This window comes from Sander lucioperca, chromosome 1 (assembly GCF_008315115.2).
Source record: "Sander lucioperca isolate FBNREF2018 chromosome 1, SLUC_FBN_1.2, whole genome shotgun sequence".
In the NCBI taxonomy this organism is placed as follows: domain Eukaryota; kingdom Metazoa; phylum Chordata; class Actinopteri; order Perciformes; family Percidae; genus Sander; species Sander lucioperca.
Genome location: NC_050173.1, coordinates 4,721,068 through 4,737,005, shown reverse-complemented (window position 1 = coordinate 4,737,005; position 15,938 = coordinate 4,721,068). Strand labels below are relative to the sequence as shown.

Sequence of the window (15,938 nt, the reverse complement as noted above, 5' to 3'; positions counted from 1 at the left end):
ACAATTTCAGCTCAGAAGCATAAATACTCCCAAACAGGTAATGTTTTTATCTTTGTAAACTTAAAACGGGGACACTGCCCCAGGGCCCCCTAGGGGGATCCATGGGCATGTTCCCCTGTAAGAAAATGTTGTCTATTTTAACGTTTAAATGCATCAATCTGGTGCACTTTGAAAAGAAATTCAGAGGTTAGACTTGATTATTCTTATCTATGGATGGAAATACTTGTGCTGTAGCCTGAACTATTTTGCACTTCAGAATTTTAACCATGCACACACAGGCGGAATAGTTTCTTCTTCATATTTTTGCATTAATGTCACTAGGAAGCAGTAGAAATATATATTCATATTTGTAAGTGGGATATATATAAGTAAGTGGAATTGTCTGGAATCTGGCAATATAACAACCATTATGGTGGGATACAGTGGATAAGCAATTTACAAAAATGTCTGTGCTGACATAAATGTAGCTCAGCGTAAATTCTGTCAGGGAGACTTCAATTACGTTATCTCTCTTCTCTTTAATTGATCAGCTGGGCAGTGGGTGTTACGGTTCTGTATACCAATTAGAATCGGGCACGTATGTTCTAACCAATCACAGCATGACTACCATGTTTTAAATCTGTTCTCTCTCCTGCTTCTGTCAGTTGTATTTTCAGACGAGAGTGCGATTATAGTGTTGGCTTATGGCACTTGTGTTTTTCCTGTGTTGCGTCTGGTTCGGCGCACTCACCATGTCGGCTTCCGACTCTGATTCTTTGGCGGTACCGGATCCAGGACGGCAAGTATCTCCTGAGGTGTATGCTGGTTCTCTGGATGGGGTTCGCAGCAGTCTTTGGATGCGAGGCTGCTGGCTGTGGAGTGTAACTCAGCTGCCGGTGCTTCGGTGACGGTCAATGCCGCTCTGGCCTCTGCGGCACAGCCGGTGCCCAGTTTTCCTCAGGCATCAGTGTCGGCCCTGGTCGATGCTAATTATTCCCTGGCTTCGAGTGTGGCATCACCGGCTATAGGTAGGCCATATATTTCTGAAGCGGCTAATGTCTCGGCCCGGATGAGATCTAAAATTCTGCTGGGGAAAGACATTAATTTAGTGAGCCTTATTTTGCCGTCCCCGGAGTATGATAGGTCTCTAGTCTCCGGGGATAATTTCTCTGCCGTATTCAAATCAGTGGATCCCAGGCTTTCTAACGAGCTTTCTATTGGGCAGTTTGTGGTGGCTTTCGGGATATACCGTGATGTGATTTGTTCTGTGTATCCGGACAGGAGACAGGAGTTTGACGCTTATTTAGCTCTTATTGCTGATCTTAATCTGAGATACGGTAGAAATGTGTTCTATCAGTACCACAAAGCCTTTGCTAGGAAATCTGCATTGTATATTGCCCGGTCCAATGTCCGCCTGAACTGGTCCATACTTGACACTGATCTTCTGGTCATGATCGCGGGGGGATCTCAAGCGTTGGTGTATGCTACTTGCGGTGTTGTGGGACACTTTGCCTCTTTCTGCCCAAGTGTGGCGTTTCAGAGTAATAACGCCGGGGCGGGTCCTGTGCATCGGCCTCCTCTGAGGAATACGGTTCCTGGTGTGGATTCCCGTGGGCGTCAGGTTCTTAATTCTAGATATACTCCCATTTGTAATAGTTTTAATGAAGGTGTTTGTACGTACCCCAATTGCGTTTTTCTTCACGTTTGCAGCGACTGCCGAGATGCACATCCCAGGTCAGTCTGCCCACGGCACCCGGCTCCGGCACGGAGGGGCAAGCAACAGTATCAACGTGGTTCAAAGACATTTTGAAGATACATCCGTCCACCCCAATAAATGTTCCGGCATTGGCATTTGAACTATTGTCTCATCCTAATTCTGTGTTTGTGGACCATATTCTTTCAGGTCTTTCTCAGGGTTTTCGGGTGGGTGTGCTTTCATATCCCACTGTGACACACGTAGCTAAAAATCTTCTTTCCGCTGTATCTGATCCTGATACCGTCTCACTATTGTTAGATACTGAGGTCAGGAAAGGGTATGTTATCGGGCCGTTCGCTTCTTCCCCGTTTCCTGTGTTTCGTACTAGTCCTATTGGTGTCGCTACTGGTAAATATTCTGGCAAGAAGCGGCTGATTTTTGATCTGTCAGCTCCGCGATGCGGAGATACTGCTAGTGTGAATAGCCTCATTCCGACTGTGCCTTTTTCTCTGCATTACGCTACCGTGGATAATGCCATCAGACTGATTAAACTGGCTGGAAACGGGGCTTGGCTCTCTAAGGCGGACATCACCGATGCATTCAAAATTGTGCCCATTCATCCTTCCCAGTGGCCTCTTTTTGGTGTTAGGTGGGAATCCAAGTATTATTTCGGTGTGTGGCTGACTTTTGGTTGTAGGAGTAGCCCGTGTATTTTCAACCACATCTCAGAAGCTCTGTGTTGGATCCTGCTTAACAGGGTTGGGGTGCCTTCGGTACTTCATTTGCTTGATGATTTTCTGCTAGTTGATCCCCCTCATGATAGTGCTGGCTCATCCCTGGGCAAACTGAGGGTTTGTTTTCAGTCCCTCGGTGTACCTCTGTCGGAGGCTAAAACTATTGGTCCCAATACACGCCTGGAGTTTCTCGGCATCACACTGGATTCTGTCCGCATGGAAGCTTCTCTTCCGCTGGAGAAATTGGAGCGTATCCATGGGATAGCTGAGTCCTTTCTATCTGCAGGTAACGTTACCAAATGCCAATTGCTTTCTCTTCTCGGACATTTGAATTTTGCAATGCGTGTTATTCCTCAGGGTCGCTCCTTCATATCCAGGTTGCTGGATATGGCTTCTTCTGTACCGGATCTGCATGATAACCCTGTCCTTGGATGACGGGTGCCGCTCTGATTTGAGTTTCTGGTTCCGTCTTCTAGGTGAATGGAATGGGGTTTCGTTTTTTTCTATGATGACGTGGTGTATTCTTCTGATGCGTTGCAGTTGTTTACAGATGCTGCCCCTTCTGCGGGGTTTTTTTTTTTTTTCCTTGGGCAGTGGTTTGCAGGCCACTGGCCTTCCGAGTTCACTATGTCTGATTCTTCTGCGTTGTACGAGATATACCCCATTGCTGTCGCATGTCACATATGGGGCGGTCATTGGAAGCGGAAACGCATCTCTGTACTTTGCGACAATCAGGCTGTGGTCAGCATCATAAATAGAGGGTGCTCTTCATGCAATAAAATCATGCCTTTTATGAGATGCATCACTTGGTCAGCTGTCATTAACAACTTTATTATCACTGCCCGTCATGTCCCTGGTCACTATAACACAGCGGCTGATGCTCTTTCTCGTTTTCAATTTCAGACCTTTCGGAGCCTCTGTCCTGCAGCCAGCCCTGTACCAGTAGTGCTACCCTCTTTGATAGATCTAGCTCTGTATTGAATCAAATACCCCTACAGGCTTATGTAGATTCTGCTAGGTTTTATATGAGGAAGGGTTTAGCTGAGTCAACTTTAAGGTTATATGATTTTGCTTGGTGTACTTTTGCATTCTTCTGTGTTTCCATTGATGTGCCACTAAAACCTGTTCTCAACAGTATTTGTGCTTTTATTTGCTATTGCACTGATACGCGTACATTTAAACCTCAGTATACTCGTGAGTTACTTGCAGTCATACAGTTCAATGTCAGATGTTATGATCCCTCATATCCAAGCTTATTTTCTAATCCAGGAATTAAACTTATTCTGAAAGGTATAGCTAAAGAGCATCCGTCTTCCCCTGACCTTAGACAGGCGATTACCCTCAGGATTTTGCATGTATTGGTATCGACGCTACATCTTGGGGTTTTTATTGTTATGTTGATGCTTTATTGGAAGCTGTGTTTTTTTTTGGCGTTTTATGCTTTTTTGAGATGTAGTGAATTTACCACTCCTTCTAAGATGTTTAATTCCAGCAGAGATATTACGTTTTCTGATTTAACCTTTCATTCTCAACATTAAAGCTTACAACTCAAACATTCTAAACGTGGAGGCGCTTGTTCAATCATTGTTGCCCGTACTGATACACAGCTTTGCCCATTTAAAGCTATGATTAAGTATCTATCTTACAGGTCTCAGAGTAGTAACATGTCACCTTTATTTGTTATTCCTGGAGATTTCCCTATGTCGAAATGTTGGTTTAATCAGCATTTGAAACTAGTCCTTAACAAAGCTAACATTTCACCAAAGCGTTATACGAGTCATTCATTTAGAATAGGGGCTGCTACTACTGCTGCTAGTCAAGGGGTCTCCAGTACTTCTCTACAACAACTTGGACGATGGGCTTCCTCTGCGTACTCTTCATATATTCACCCTGATGTAGAAGACATCATCAATAACCAGAGATCTCTTAAACCTTGATTGTGGTAAGATTGCATATAACTGGTGGTGGTATAATGGATGGGTGGTGTTCTCAATGGTACTGATGTATTGTTTTACTGTTTTGATCAACTTAGATTTTATTTTGCTTCTAGTTGGTTCCTGCCTGAATTCCTGATGTTTTGTGTTATGTTCAGCCTGAATTGCTGATGTGTATTGCCCTTATAATTACAGGTGCCGTTGTAACTGCAGAGGTCTGTGGTTGTTCCGGCCTGAATTGCCGAGGTTTTGTGTTCGGCCTGAATTGCTGATATGTGTTTTTGTTTTATAACTGCAAAAGTTTTGTGTTTGTTCCGGCCTGAATGTTTTGCAACAACGTATTCTTTCATATGCCTTTTGGGGCGTGACTTATTACCAAGTATGGTTCAGTTGTGTTTATTACTCTATTTATTCACTGATTATTTAACACATTCCTGTTTGTATCACCATACAGATTTGTGGCGGCTTTAAGGTACGTATATTCATGTCATTTAATCACTTAAATTCTTTTCAAGTTTTGGGGGATATGTTTGGTTTTCCTAAACATTAGAATTGTATAGATACCCCTTTACAATGGAATCTAATCTCCAAAAAATATGTTTGTACTTACTTGGTTATAGCTTATTAATAAATGTTTGCATATCTGCAACGGAGTCTCTCCTGCAAGACCCAGGGCATGATGGGAAATGCCTGGCTCTCAGCTGATCTAACATATTTGCAGCGCGTTTATCTATTTGGTTGTGTTGTGTGTATTTGCAGCGTGTTTATGTATTTGGTTGTGTTGTGTGTATTTGCAGCGCGTTTATGTATTTGGTTGTGTTGTGATATTTGCAGTGCGTTTGCTGAATGCTGCGCATGTGTTGTCAAATTAATGAAGTTTTTCTTTTTGCATCGCTTCTTTTTTCGGGGTTTGCGTGCTTTTCTTTTTGCATCGTTTTTTATTTGCAGTGCGTTTATGTATTTGGTTGTGTTGTGGTATTTGCAGCGCGTTTATGTATTTGGTTGTGTTGTGGTATTTGCAGCGCGTTTGCTGAATGCTGTGCATGTGTTGTCAAATTAATGAAGTTGTTTTCTTAATTTGCTTGTGTTTTGTCTATTTGCGTGTGTTTTCTTAAGTTGCAGGGCGTTTGCCCCTGTCGGCCACCGTAGAAAAGTGAAGCCAATGCGGAAGTGCCTTAAACCTGCATTCTATTTAATTACCGCCATGCTAACCCTGCTAACTGCTAACGTTACCGGAGGACCAGGCAAGCGGGCCACGGCTGTTTACAATGTGTAGCCTGTTAAGCGGCCATAGCAGACAATTACACAATTATTTTAAAGTGCCCATATTATGAAAAAAATCACTTTTTTCTGTGATTTGTGGTGTTATTTTGTGTCTCTGGTGCTTCCACACACATACAAACTTTGAAAAAAAATCCATCCATGCTGTTTTGAGTGAGATACAGTTTCTGAATGTGTCCTGCCTTCAGTCTCTGGGTGAGCTGTTCAAAATCGGCACGTGACGTCACAAGCCGAAACGAGCAGGCTAACCGCAACCATTAGCTCGTAGCGTTAGCGTTAGCATGCTAACGCTAATGCTAACGCTAGCATGCTAACGCTAGCATGCTACCTCGTTCTCAATAGCAAAGCACTGCTACAACACACACAAGTTCATCATAATCTACAAAAGAACTACTTACATGTGCGCCCTCATTTAGAAGTCTCCCAGCTAATCCTGCCTTGTAACTGACCAAAGTTGTAGAAACAGCCTTTCTTTTACTGTCTGTGGAGCTAGCTAGCTGACATGATCTACATCTGAGCTACTGCACATGTGCGAGTGCAATCAAAGATACAGAAGAAGAAGAAGAAAAAAAGAGGTCTCACTCTGTAGCTAAAACAGAGACCAGCTGAAAAGAGGATCTGCAGCAGTGAGAGAGAGCACTGCAGTACAACAAAAAGATGGTGTTTTTTGATAATTAAACCATGTAAACCTATTCTGGTACAACCTTAAAATACAATTATGACTAAGCCAATAAAGTATGTTCAGTCGGGTGGAGAGGACAGCAAGGTAGTTATTTTTAGCGGTTCCTACCGTAACGTTAATTCTAAGCCTAGGAAGTGTGTCTGTCCGTCGGGTGGAGAGGACAGCGAGGTTGTTGTGTTTTTAGCGGTTCTAACCATAATTCTAAGCCGAAAAAGTTTGTCTGTCACTTGGGTACAGAGCTCCACATGAGCACGGGCTTTTATGACTGTCAATATAGCCAGCATCTAACATTAGCTACTCCGCTGTGCTGTGAAGTAATGTCTGGCTATGTGAGACAAGCGTCTAGCAACATTGTTGTGGATGCTGCAATCTCAGCCTTGGCAACCAACGTGAACTTCTGAGTCTGGGGAGGAGGGGGCGGGGGAGACGCAGTAACTATTTTAAACACTAGCTGTCAGTATTACATATTGCACCTTTAAGGGAAAGTTTGCCGTTTTTTTTTGTTCTGCCGTACGTGCAGATGGATGGCGGCAGGACCTGGAGGTCCGTGTTTACCCCCCAGGTAAATGTCCACTGGATGACTTGCTTCAGGAGGGTCGGCAACTTTTCCCCTTTAGCATTTAGCTTAGTGCAGCGCCATTGCAACCATAAACAAGACTAGGTTGGCCACGTCATACTCTCCAGCTCCACCCTCTCATCAGAAATCGTCACATCAAGTTGCAGAAAACCAAGATGACGATGCACGTATTGCCAAACTCGAGGCTTCAAAACGGCAGTCCACAAAGCAATGGGTGACGTCACAGATGCTACGTTTTGTGCCACTATGCCACTATTTTTACAGTCTATGGGCGACATGCAGCTATAGCAACCCCCTTAAATGGTGTGAGTGATGTGCACCTTAAACCGTGTCTACATCATAGACTGTGTATAAAGATGGATGGCTTGACAGCTCCAAAAGTAGTGATGCAAAAGAAGCTTCATGAAGCTTTGTGAACCATTTACTTTATTTTCTGAGCCCACTAGATGGCGCTCTTTGTTCATCAAAGGGTTGAAAGCATACTAAAATGCCATTTTTTGAGCCTTATTTTATTTAACCAAGAGCGCCAAGGCTCCACCGCCCAATCACTACTGCACAGACATTGACTACTAAATTGCAAGATGGCAGCGCCTTATCTGGGATATTTGGCTTTACTTTTTTTACAGTGTGAGGAAGTGGAGACGTGTCATCCATCTTTATATACAGTCTGTGGTCTAAATAGGTGGACTAGTGAGAGCAGCATGTAAGCAGAGCAGCAGCAGCTTCAGTCCTCCGTCTATGACTACGTAGGATTCATTCAGGGTATGAGGAAACTAAATGGACATATAGTCATTAACTTTATTGCATGGGTGCTGAGAAACAGGACAGGTGTATCCTGATATGTTGACCTGCATCAACGCGCCATGACTGCTCACTGCAACAGGTGTATGAACTTATGTAGGACCCTGGTGTGTGTGTTTATTCCAATGCCTGCCAAACACTTAGTGATTGCTGTGAACCCTTCCTGCGCCATTACCCTAATCTATATCGACGACGTTTCATTTCCGGGATTGTTCGGGGGCCGCCAGATATTCTGCCAGATGTCCCTTATTTTGGCCAGATGTTACCTTCCACTTTTTTGTGTTGGAATTTTAAACTCTAATCGATTTATAAGGACTATGGTTAACTGCTCCTCAGATCTCTGCAGGGTAAATCCAGATAGCTAGCTAGACTATCTGTCCAATCTGAGTTTTCTGTTGCAAGACTAAAACAACTTTTGAACACACATGTTCCACCAAAACAAGTTCCTTCCCGAGGCTATTTTGTAGCGGCACCGGGGCTCCGTCCGGTGCTTAGCGCCGCCCATGACGATTGTGATTGGTTTAAAGAAATGCCAATAAACCAGAGCATTTCTCCCATCCCGGATTGCTGTGTGGACTAGCCAGACCCTCCTCCGCAGCGCTGGGGAGAAAGGTCTGGCAATGCAAGACTACCATGACCCTGAACTTCCCAACTTCTACAGCCTGCATTCTGAACAACCCGTACTCACTCCCAAGTCATATAATACTGACGCTTGGTCAGTCGCCCTCAGCGTCAGATACCGATGCAAAAAGCACCCTTTAGCATCTGTATGGAACACACCGGGCAGAGCAGCAGCTCGACCGCAGCACTGTAAGATGACGTAGTTTTAAGAGTGACAATGGTAGCGAGTAGTACAAAGCCACGATCATTTCCCTATCTTTCCCGTAATTGTGCCGCATGTCATTTTGAAGGTATGTCCCGACCTAGAGTGTCAAAAAGTGACGCCAAAGAGACTTTTTGTGTCAGTAACAAACGCCAAAGGCACCTGACCAAGCATCGCTTTTTGAAGCGCTGGGAGTGAGACTGTGCTTCTGTGAACATAGATGATTCCCAATTTAACCAGTTTGGTGTCTTTTCCTAGTCTAGTAGCACATAATGCAAATGTACTGACATCATTTGTCTTCACTTTGTCAGTACTGGATGGAAGTTTAACTGCTTACATTTTAAGAGACATTCCATACTAAAACACCACCTGGTTGTGTCATAATAAAAGGAACATGAACTTGAAATGTTTTGTAGAAGATGCTTCGTTAAACACATTTGAAATGCCTTGAGATCCCTTCTGGTCATAGTCTGCTACTAACACGACTTTTAAGTCAACTATCATTCTAACCTGAACACTACACAAGAGGATAACTTGAGTATACATATTCTATTTTCTCACATTTTCAGCATCACAGAGGTAACATTAAATCCTCCGGATCTCTTTAAGTAGAGGAATTAAAGTTGCGGGTTGGATTGGCGTTTAAGTGAAAGATCTCCCGTGGCTCCCTGCCAACCTCTCTCATCACAGTTATTTAAAACCCTCTTATACTGAAAGAACTTTTGGATAGGAGGCCAAGAGACAGAGAGCAAAAAAGAGAAATAATGAAAGAGGTGAGGAAAGGGAAAGCGACAAAGAGAAAAAATGGCAACAGAACAGAAAAGGAGGGCTGATCCTTCACTGGAATGAGTCATAAAGAAGACAAAAAGAGACTTGTGTCTGACTTGATCCCGACTTGCTCTGACATCATGCACACGTGGGCAACAATAACATCACGAGATCAAGTTGGCCGCAGTTTTTAGAGGAAGGCGCCGCAGTTGCTTTCCACCGACTGCAAGACCCAGGGCATGACGGGAAACGCGTGGCTCTCAGCTGATCTAACAGCTGGTTGGTTCAGAATCGACTCAACGTGATGAGGTTTTATATTAACTTGTATTGGAGGGATTTTAATTGCTATTTGTAACAAACGCCAAAGGCACCTGACCAAGCGTCGCTTTTTGATGTGCTGGCAGTGAGAATGGGTTGACAATCAAAATGTGACCAGTGTTTGTCAGGAAAACATGACTGGTGTGAAGAAGCCCTCTGAAAGCACATTTAGACACTGTTTTATTTTTTGATTTTTGATTTAGTGACACTGCAAACTCAATACACAGTATTTTTTTTAAATATCAAGCTTTAGGCAGGGTGAACCCCAGTCTACTCTCTACTTTTTTTAAGGTGGTAGGAATTATGAAACAATATCATGTACGTATTCATAATGAAGGAAATTCCAACTCACAATGCATGTTACATACTCAGAAAAGGATACTGCTAGGAAACATGACTCAGAATCACTTGAAATAAGCTTTTTTCGATGTTAGTCATCAAAGTTACGTTATATGTTTTGCTACAAGAGAATGAAAAATAAAATCCATGATAACACAGAGAACTCCTGTGGAGCTATTTTCTTTTATTACCGGGCATTGTAATCCTCTCTTTGTCACTCTTTTTTTATGATCAATTTTTTATTATTTTTAGATTTTTAACATACAACATACAGAACAAATAAATGCACTCGAACAAGAACCAAAACCCTCTCCCACCCCCAACCCTCTGCGGTCTTGAGGAACTCTCTTTGTCACTCTCGAAGCAATGAAACAAAGCTGGAATGAAACACAAAACAATACAAAAATCATACAATAAGTGGTGGTAATGTATTTATTGAAGGTTTTGCTGTGGGCCTTTCTGGAAGTCCTGTTTTCACACTGTATGTGTCCTGAGCACCAAATAAACACCACAACTTGCTCCAAAAATATAATAAATTTTTCAAGCCCACTCCGCTGTCTTATCTACACCTCCCTGCGGTGAATGAAGTTGGGTGAAATCAATGATGAATGAGAGCTCCCAGCTTGATTAACCCGGTCTGTCTGTTTATTACATCCATTTACGGTACCTTCCGTGAACTGTGCCCTTTTTACTTTTGATAAAGCTTTTAAATGAATTTAGATCATAAGTAATTTGTCAATATGTAATGCATCATGGGGTTTTTCCCATGTTTAAGAGTGTGTTCCCACAGGCAATCTTCCAACATGCCCAATCTCCTTTTAAAGCCCCCCTCCCCACTAATGATTAAGTCTAAAAAAACTTGAGAGAAAAAAAACCCTGGCTCTGTAACAAATCAATACTAGTGTTTCCAAAGAAAAAAACTGCCTTGTCTCTCAGATGTTTGGTTTGTTTTGGGGGCGAAATGGGTGATTTCATCGGGGGGCATTACCACACACCTGTTTACACCAGACACAATGGATTTCTGTCACTTGCAGCATCTGGCATCTATTTTTGTATTAACCCCAATACATGCTAGCAGGGATGTAAAATTCTCACTGCAGGTGGTAAATGTGACATGAAAAAACCCTGATGTTAGCCTGAGGGATGGACAGGAGAGGATTTTTTTCACTCAGACACACAACAGACAAACACACATACATAGAGAACAGATGGGAAAGAATTGGAGTTATAATTATGGAATGATTATCTCTGAGTTTGTTCTGATGTTGGGGGCTGTGTGAAAATCAACAACTTGATTGCACGATAGAAAAATGGAAAGGGAAGGATTGACAGATGAGGTAATCTAGGGATAAGTTCTGATCTGTGTGTGATTTGAATAGCCATCATCCTACAGAAAAACCCAACTGTAATCTGCCGAAGTACAAAGAAGCCCATTTTCATTTCTGATGAGATTTGAAAGTCATTATCTAAACACTGCCTTTGGCGCCGTACAGTCACAGGGAAGCACAGCAGACGTACATTTCCAGGTGAGGTACTGCATAATGTTAAGTGACTGTAAGCATCACTGACATTTTGGAACAAGTTGTTCTCATTGTTCTCCTATGTTGCTTATCATTTAAGGAACACAGAGAGACATTGTTCATGTAAATATACTGTGTGTAGTCACAGCAGGTAGGCTTAAGTTGGTTGAATAGTTTTTAGTTTTATCTAGCTTACTTATAAAGTGAACTCACTAGAAAAAGAACAGACTTAGCCATTTGTTCAAATGCTTAAAATGACCTATTAAACACAGTGTTGGGCATCCCGTGTAATGTAGTGACACCGGTGATTATGTGTAGAAATCTGTATCTGTATCTGCATCTGTATAAGGTTAGAATTGTCTTAAAAACGATTGGGCAACCAAGACATTCACACTCTGTTCTACCAACCCTGTCACCAAAAAGTTTCGACACAACTAAACTGCCTTTTAAATTACGTTTCGAGGGAAACAACACAATATTTGTGCTATATTAATGTAAGTAGCATCTCCTCGGGGCTCCATCTCACCCCTCCCCCTGCCCTCATGGGCTCCGATCCACACACAGACGTTTCCCTAAAAACAACAAATCAGGCCTGTGTTTAATGTGTGTGCAAGTGTACTTTGAATTTACCCTCTGGGGATTAATAAAGGCATGTCTTCTTCTTCTTCCAGACTCAGTGCCTACTAGCCTGTGGATACCAGTCTTGACTCACTGCTGCAGTTTGGTTATTGCTTTGCATGTTGCTGTAAACACTTTATTTGTCTCCAATTTTTATTTTATTTTTCTTTTTAAAACACACCACTATGAAAACTAATACTGAAAACACCTGAAAAACTCAAACGCTCCATATATTTAGAGGTTCGGGCCTGATTTATTATGAAGCAACATAACCATCCTGAATGTTCTACTGCAGGTGTGACCAACCAGTTCAGCATAAAGAGCCACACATAGCAAAGAGCCACACAACACATGCACGTTCACACCACAACAGCGACTTCCAGATCTAATGACAGTCGTAATACATAGCAGTCTTTGTTATCCACAATCCTTTTCATGGCTGTCTTGTACTCAGTTGTGGCAACTCGAAGCGACTCTTTTAGTCTGAGTGTCCGTATTAACAGAACAATGTTTTGACTTGTTTCATTGTAGAAAACACTGATTCACAGACATAAGTTGCTGCGAACATTGACACTTGAGCTTGAGTGCAGCCTGTTTAACATTGGGATATCTGTCTGCAGGGCATTGTTTTCAGAACTCTGTGGTTCCTTCTCTCAACACAGATTCCATCACAGATTTCATCTCCAACTGGAACGCTGCATTATACGTCTTAAGGGCTTTCAAACAATCTGATTGAGCAGTGAAAAGGGTTAATGAGGAAGGTGATCTGCGGCCGCTTTTTTCTCTCAGGTTTCAGAATCTGTCCTCAAAAACTCTGCTGCATTATTACTTGCAAATGCACTGGCAGAATTGACAGATGCATTCAAATGTGATTTGACTTATCTGAAATATGTTTAACAAAGAAAAAAAAAAACGATTGAAAAAACTGCCCCCCACACAGTAAGAGCCTCACAAGAGCCGCAGGTTTCGCCGCCCCTGTTCTACTGACTAGCAGCCTTTTGTGGTCGCCTCAAATTGTACAACAGTGGTTAAGACGTGGAAACCTTTACAAACACTACAGCTTGTTTACTTTGCTTACATCAGAATAAGTCTTTAGCTGTACCACGTCATCCCTATCCAGAACAATTTAATCCAATCCAACAATGGGATAAGATTCAATTTCTATATCCCATTCAATTCCATTATACACTAGCACTTGTAGACTCTGTGGATGAGAGCCATAGTGGCCTTACTTCTGTGACTCTCGTGTTAGAAGTACCACGAGAGGAGGGTTTCCGAGGGGGTGTGTGAATGTAATTCAGTTTGGAGAAGGTAACAATAGGGCCTTCTTGACAAAATGAGTCTACAGTGGTAAGTGTGGGCTTGTTCTGACTGGAGTGGGAAGGTGAAAGGTTATTAGAGCTTTGAGGAGCGTGGGGGGAGAATGGTCGAGATGACCATGGACTGGACTGTGACCTGTTTAGTCTTTCAGAGGGCCATGTTACTTGAATCAAAGGTTCAGAGTTCAGAGAATTCAAGATGAGAAAAAGGAGATTGTGCAGAACCACTACGGACAAAAGGCAACATGTTTTCAGCAGGGGGCAACATAAAGCCGCTCCTGACTGAGGCTTCAAACCTTAGACCTTAGAAAAAGAACAGATGGCCCATCGTGTTATTAATTTACTTTTATGTATCTGTTGTTTCTCAGAGAGTGGAAAATCCTGTCCTCTTCTTCTCTTCTTCCTGTCAGCAGCAGTCAGCCACTGGACCGTACTGTCGCATCGGCTAGATCTGCTCTCTATCATTCTCTGTTCTCTCTGCTGTCCCTTTCCATATTAATAATGTTCTATATGTAGAGCTGTACCTGTTTGGTTTCAGTTTTTTGTCTCTTTTTACACAAGCTCTCCTCCACATTTTCTCTTTGATACTTAACTCCCAATTGTCAGGGACCAAGCAGTGAGGCAATGAGCACAACAGGAGTTTTTGTTGAAAAAGAGGGTTTTTATTCACCCCAAAAATACAAAACAATATAAACCAAGAATTTAATATCTAGGCCACATGTGTCAAACTCAAGGCCCGCATATCAATTCAGGTTCACAATATATTTTGGCCCGCCTAGATGTGCAGCAAACCAAAAAACTGTAATTACGCGACATTCAAAGTAGAGTGAGGAAGATTTGTTGACTTGAGACTCAGAAATTCCCACAAAAGTTTTCATATTTGAACCTGTGAAACAGGTTGCTGTGAGTTGAGTATCCTTTTTTTTTTTTAAATGGAATTGGAATGATTGCTTGATTAGCTAAACTCTATGCTGGCTGAGGAACTTTTTTGCTTGTCTTTATGTCGCCCAAACTGTATGTGAGAAAGCTATGTGAGGCATGAGGCAATAATACAGTCGATAAGATTTACTTTTTAGATTAAATAAAAGCATGTCAATAAACTACACACGTCTGGCCCTTGATGTGAGTCTCATTTTCCAGTGTGGCTCTTAGTGAAGTTGAGTTTAACACCCCTGATCTAGGCCTATAAAAGAGGTAAACAAAATATAACTTTACTCAAAAATAGCCACAGCGAAACAAGATATGAACTAAACCTAACCGAATGAGACAAAAATATACCAGCTTGGCCAAACCAAATAACATACAAGGGGAAAACCAAGATGGGCATAACTAAAACTAATACAAAAAAGCCAAACTAAACCTATATCCCCCTCCAACATGGTAGCAGATGGAACGGCCCAATTGGCTGCCCACAGGATAGAACAGTAGGCTCGTTGGAGATGAACTACGCCTCGCCTGTAAAGTGGACGGGAGCAGGCGGCGGCAGCAGGGGGGCGGTGACAAAAAGCCGCGTTCAAGTCGGACAGTTTACAGCTGTTTCCAACAGCCTTCAGGCTGAACAGGAAGTCACAGAAACATTCACATCCTGTTCGGTCCGATTCCAATTTAATAAAATGTTATCAGACTCATATATCAGCTTGTACACAGTCTCCAGTTGTTTTTATCATGACAGAGTAGCTGTCAAAATGCTCTACATGCAATCTGTTGCTGATGTTAAAAAAAAACAGACTGAAGATGATCCGTAATCTGAACAGATTTAGTCTCTCTAACTTCTAAACGTAACTATGTGCCACACATGTGTTCTGTACAGAATACACCTTTAAATCAGACAAATAGCAATTAAAATCCCTCCAATAAAAGTTAATATAAAACCTCATCACGTTGAGTCGATTCTGAACCAACCAGCTGTTAGATTAGCTGAGAGCCAGGCGTTTCCCATCATGCCCTGGGTCTTGCAGTCGGTGGAAAGTAACTGCGGCGCCTCCCTCTAAAAACTGCGGCCACCCTGATCTTGTGATGTTATCGTTGCCCACGTGTGCATGACGTCAGAGCAAGTCGGGATCGAGTCGGACACAAATCTAACCAGCATGCATTAGGCGCCGATCGCCAGTGATCGATTCTGTGCAGGCCTGGCTCATCTTGAACAGGCCTATTCTTTCACCCTAGGTCATGCCTGTTTTTTGCACCAGGAAGGATCTCCCTACCAGCATGGTAACAAAGACAAAAAACATAATGATTAATATAACAGAAAACAATTTTACCTTACAATGTAAAATGTGTGCACTCCATTTAAAAGCTAATTCTCTCAGTCTTCTTTCTTTCTGCATCATCTAAAAGTGTTGGCCTTAATGTTTTATTCTCACTCTCTCTCTTTTTGTCTTCCTTATGACTCACTCCAGTGAAGGATCAGCCCTCCTTTTCTGTTCTGTTGCCATTTTTTCTCTTTGTCGCTTTTCCTTTCCTCGCCTCTTTCATTATTTCTCTCTTTTGCTCTCTGTCTCTTGGCCTCCTATCCAAAAGTTCTTTCAGTATAAGAGGGTTTTAAATAA

The 15,938-nt window shown here is 42.4% G+C and overlaps 1 long non-coding RNA gene across 1 annotated transcript; it reads left to right on the top strand.

The window, feature by feature from the left end:
• The first annotated feature begins 784 nt into the window (after nt 1–784).
• On the top strand, nt 785–15,545 carry LOC118495363. The gene is made up of 3 exons (XR_004897745.1): nt 785–796; nt 4,226–4,232; nt 15,456–15,545. It is a non-coding gene; the product is annotated as an uncharacterized LOC118495363 (long non-coding RNA).
• Nucleotides 15,546–15,938: the final 393 nt, after the last annotated feature.